The sequence below is a fragment of the Cyphomyrmex costatus genome, unplaced genomic scaffold (genome assembly GCF_001594065.2).
Source record: "Cyphomyrmex costatus isolate MS0001 unplaced genomic scaffold, Ccosl1.0 scaffold255, whole genome shotgun sequence".
Taxonomy (NCBI): domain Eukaryota; kingdom Metazoa; phylum Arthropoda; class Insecta; order Hymenoptera; family Formicidae; genus Cyphomyrmex; species Cyphomyrmex costatus.
This window is the reverse complement of record NW_017276638.1, coordinates 101,530-107,529: the sequence shown is the minus strand read 5'-3', so window position 1 is coordinate 107,529 and position 6,000 is coordinate 101,530.

Genomic DNA, 6,000 nt, shown 5'->3' with positions numbered 1-6,000 from the left:
TGTTCGATAAAAATTTTGTTCGCCGAAAAATTAAGAATGTCTTCTGTCCTGTCTGTCGATCAGTGCCCTTTTAGGTCAATCCGATTTGCCTTGACAAATTGTGGTAGCTTCGAGATAACAAACCAGATACGCATCACGGTTGTAGCGGAGGTGGTCTCGTATCAAGTTCTTGTCAATGTGTCACGTCTCGTTCGCCACGTAGACGTTGAAACTACGATACTTTCGTGCACGTGCATCGCTCGATCTACGATAATTTTATTTATATACGCACGGTTAATAATGCCGATTGTTTTTCATATTATTACAAAAACTATTGTTGCTAATTATTTACAATATGATATACATTTAATAAAATTTTAGAAAATGTTATAATATAAACATCAATCGTTTAAAATGGAGATGAAATTTCACCAGATTGTATATCGAATTCTCATTTATGACTTTTATTTCGATGTTCTTTTTAATTGCTTTTTGAATTGTTGAGATTTTAATCTATCATAACTGTGTTATACAGTATACTCTGGAAATCGTGATAAATCTCATTTGCCCTTTCTCACACATCATTACTTCGTGATAAAATTGGGAAAGTGATTTCATGAGTAAAAGTAAGACGAAAATATAGAATAAAAAACTTTTTTTTAAATACATTTGCAATAATTTTTATATTATTGAAGCTTCCATTATTTTAAACAAAGCAAGGCTGAAATAACGGTAAATGACGGTGAATAGTATCAAATTGAATGAATTTAAGTAGACCTTTTCAAAAACAGAGCTCTATACAAAAAAATTTTATTCTATATTTTTTATTTATTTGTACATAAGGAGTCACATTCTTTTTCTCATATTGTATCATAATTGTCGGAATATCCTGTAGAATCTTCATTAATTTTGTACTATAATATTTTTCCTTTGCTGTGTTATTTCATCTCCAAATAGTCAATCCCGTAAATTGCAATCTATTTTAATTTGAAAAATAGTTTTTCGCAGTAAACTGGTTTTTTAAATCTACTGACTGCTTTAGAAAAAAGAATAATATACTTTTTTAAAATTGGAATGCAGAATACCATAGATTGCAACGAGCCCTATATAGACCACAAAGGATTAAGGTAAACCGATTATCCTCCCTCGTTTCGAAGATTTCGGTCAAAGAACATTAAAAATGGTTGTGGCAACGGGTCATCTTGGGCGGCTCATCGTTTATGGTGAGATTACCATAAACACCTCTGCCGGCGTTTTCTCTGCGGAACAAGTGGTATAATAGTTTTGCGTCCCTTTGGAGTCTCGGAGAAATGTTATTGTGGTGACTAATGACACTAGGTGGAGGTCTATGTGAAAGTATCATGCGGAGAAAGGCAAGGGCGTAGTAGCAGGATGCAATCGAATCATCATATTTATCTTTCATGTTGATCTCGTCAGGAGACGAATATAAATCTTCCCTTGGTAATCCATCAAAAATCTTCTGTGATCAATTTGTACTTCATCTTAGAATTTGAAACATTTGATATCGATTACTAGAAACTTGAAATTAATTATTTTCCTAGGAACCGATGCAAAATTTGATTTAAATAATCCTATTATTGTTTTCTTGATCCCTACGCTTCAATGATCACTTGTATTGCAATTGCAATACTTTTAGACTGAAGATATTATATCTTATCTTTTGCGATCGCAAAGTTAATTCCATTGCATAAGGACGATGGATCCTTTTATGCGTATAAAAGCGCGAACGACGTGCGCAAGACAGCGGTATCTTTATCGACTCATTAACGACGGAGACACTGGCAATGATTGTCACTGGTAATTATCGTGACTGCCACGGAGACAGCGCTATGTAAAAGCCGCGTTCGTGCGCCGCGTAATGAAACGCGCCGCGATATTCAAGATTTTATCAGGCTGACACAGCGGTGTCTCTTTCCGTCGAACGGACCGTCCATCCGTTCATCCGATTCCTCTCGACCTGTCGACCTATCGAGCTCTTGGTCGGATTCGGCTTGCCTTAACCTTCCTGCCGCCCGTCGACTGCATCCGGCTCGTTAACATTTTTTTTTTCATAATCGACACTACGCGTTCCGTACTAAACAAAGTATAAGTTGCCGCTGCGATGTACAGTCTATTTGGCGTTGGAGGCTCCTTTTGCAACCATCGAATTCAAAGGGATGCCGTCCTCTTCATTTGTCAAGCGCCGTCTACTTCAGCCCTTCTCTGGGCTCTGTGCCTTTTCTGTGTACCTACCTTCACCTGAGGATTAAAAAAAAAGGCAGCTATCTTCCATTTCTCAGCTGCAGGTGCGTCTCGATAAACTCGAAGTCCGTGCCGCGAAGAGAACGAAATGCTCTCGGCGAAAAGAGTTTGATTTCTTCTGAAGTCAACGTCATGAATCTTATTGTTAGTTTTGTTACATATAGTTTAAATCCGAACCTAAAAGATTGTACACAGTTTGTATATTTATAATTTTATAATTCGATTATTTTCAAAATTCGATTTAATATTTTTGCACAATTTGTCTTATATGATGTTTTTGAATTCATATATTACTATGCAATTAAATCGGTCAAATATGCATGCATAATTACACATAATTATATATAAATATTTGTGTAGTCTTAAAATATTTTGAGATAAGATCTACAATGAGCAAACTCAAACTGCAAAATGGATTTTAAAAAATAATATTAATATAAGATTAATCTGACAAAATTACTACTATTACTAATAATAATAATTTAATAATAATAATTGTAAAAATAATTGAATAAATACGTTTTAACTATTGATAAATTTTGTCACATTAATAAATTGTTTTTACATTTTATAATAATAGTTAAGTACTCAATTTAGAAATAACAATTACGGACACGTATGCAAAAGGACTAGTAAGAGTCTGATAAATAGAAACACTTTAATATTCAAATAAAATATTCAAATAAAAGTACTGAGATACTACAATCAAAGAATAAACTTTATTTTAATTAACATTACATGTTTCAGCGGTACGATTCAGCCCTCTTCAGATGTACAAAATTATATATAAAAAATCAAATCATACACTAATCAAAAACATGTGCCTGTTGCAATCTATGATCAATTATCTGATAATCAATATTTTGATTGAAAACGACCCTCTTAAATTTATTTTTGGTAACGTTAACATCAGAATTAAGAACATCGAACAAGGCAAAGTTACGCGAACTATTGAAAATGACAATAATACCGATACATCCACCATTCCAACGTGGTTCACAGTATTTTAATAAGAACGACATCTCTTTCTTTCTTTAGCACTAACAAATTGTGAAAATACATTGAAGTACATAAAGATCCATTTATCCCAAGTTATAAATCTAACATGGTTTATAAAATTAATTGCAACGAGTGTGACGTAACATATATATAGGACAGAAAAACAATTGAAAACATGCATTGCAGAACATCGTAATCATATACGTTGGAACACGTCTTCTAAATCGATGATCATAGATTGCAATAGGAACATGATTTTGATTGGGGTAATGTTCACGTTCTAGACGAAGAACCTTGCTACAGAAAACATCTTGTATCAGAAATGCTTAATATTAAAAAGCGGAAAAACGGTCTTAACCTTTAGACAGACACAGAATGATTACACGAAGCATATGTTTCGATCGTAAACAAGCTTCGACTTTGCATCATCAAAGTTCTCATTTCAATATTGTATCGACAACCGTGAAAGGTAGATGTGTCTAGTTTCATTATGACAATCGAAATTCTTAATTTTTAATTTTAATCTTTGACACTTGGGTATTTTGTGTATTTATGTGACCGCCTCTCTTGACTCCGATTGCGTTTGCGAGATGTTGACCATTTGACGATCTATTTACTATATTAATATGTTATGGACAATTGATGAGTTTTTAACAGTTAGACGTACTTTACGAATTGCTTCCAATCCTTATTCTTTAATTAAAATACAAAAAAAGAATTTTTGTTTTCTTCCATCAGAACATGGTGAAATACTGTTTCAATCGGTCATTCAATCGTTTGGTGAACAAAGACGATTTTATCTTGTCCAGAATGCCTATCGCATCTTTTTTCTTCAAAATAGCACTTTTACTGTATATATCTGTTTTGCGTTTTAGAATACAATAAGATATAGATTTTTGATATATAATTTTTGTACATCTGAAAAGGACTAAATCATACAGCTGAAACATGTAATGTTAATTAAAGTAAAGTTTATTCTTGGATTGTAGTATCTCAGTACTTTTAATTTAATATTTGATAGTGTTCCTATTTATCAGACTCTTACTGTTCCTTTTGTATTACATAATTGTTATTTTTACATTTTATAACGTTTTGAGTCTGCTCATTTGAGTCTGCTCAGTTGACTTTGTCTCTACATATTGCATTGCATTGTAAAGAGCTATATTAATATTTAAAAAATGTATGTATAATTATTTTATTTTTAATTTATTTCATTGATCAGATTTCGGTATCAATTCACCTATCTTTAATTAGAAATATTTGACATTTTCAAAGAAATACATGATGTTGAAAATTTTAATATGACAGCGTGAAAATATCGGTAGCAAAAATTTGTCTATTTTATCTAAGTCCATGTCGAGCTGCATTCGATAGTCAAGAATATTTCCCCTTGAGAAAGGCTTTCTTTAATTTTTCCCGCAGATCATTCCCAGGGAAATTTTAAGGCGATTCCGTTGAATCGAACGATTTCTAGGCTCCCGTCGTGCGGACTGTCTTTGAAAATATTTTGACGTCGGGGAAGATCGCCGTGTGATCGATGCCCATTCCCTGAAGATTACATCGTGAATTGCATTTTCTCCATATGAACGCACATCGCATGGACTGCAATTCTATGTATGAACGATTCTCACAGAAACCGTGGCGTGCGGTTGGTCGAAAGGCCTTCCCATCTGCTCTGCCGACTTTATAACTTTACGAATATTTTCTGGAAAATTCTGTAAAGAAATCACAGATATTGTGTACAACTGTAATAATTTCAATATGTTTTCAAACTGTAATAGTTCGATAAAAACCGTTAAGATATAGTATCTTATGGTTATCGCAATCGTACTATAGTTCTTATAACCAAAAATGTATTGATGAATGACTTTTGATCCATGGCAACCGTAGCCGTTTTTTTCGCGTAAATTAAATTTGTAGAGCGTTCTAATAATCATGAGAAACATAGGCAGTGAATACACCTTTAACAATTGCTGCTTGCAGAAAAAAGATTCTCAAGGTTAAATCCAGTGATTAGTTCCGATCGTGTCTTTTAGGATCTTATTTGCATTAATGGCGGCTGTACCTGAGCGAAGGCGTTCATCGTGAAATCGCCAGGCACAAGACCGGTTTTCTTCCGAGCGTAATTATAAGGTTCGAACCAATCGCGCGGTATCTCGAAAAAATTCAGGACCCATCGCTACCATCGGCTTAGTCGCAGACGCCATTTTTCTTCAGTCTTTATACCATCGAATCTGCCTTTCGCGGGAAAAAATTTACGTATTTTTATCACATCGAAGTGTGTCATTATTGTGAAACTATACAAATAAATTTGGAAGATATAAACTTATCTAAAGTTCCTTTAAATCTTATCTAGATCAAACTTGTCAAGGTCTTCATTAGATTATCAGAGGGTACTCGGAATGAGGAAGACGCGTTAGTAACGCGTTTAATTGATTGCCATTTATGAGACACGTTCGAAGGCGTATAGTTTCTTTTTTGCTTTGCCAAACCGTAAATATATTCGCCAAAATTGCACCGTAATCCCACTGCAAAGCAGTTTGATACGTGATTTCTTGCTCGCGAACTGCGTTCATCCGATGTAATTAAGCGATTTTATTTATGTTTGTTATGCGCGCTATTAAACTGCTCTCTAGAAGGCAAAGCGTACCTCGTTGCTAGGTGTCGTCCATCGTCTTAACTTAGAAATAGCCATGAACATCGACGTGAATGAAAAGTGAAACACGCAACTCCCATATCTGTCTTCAAGTTTTCACTGTA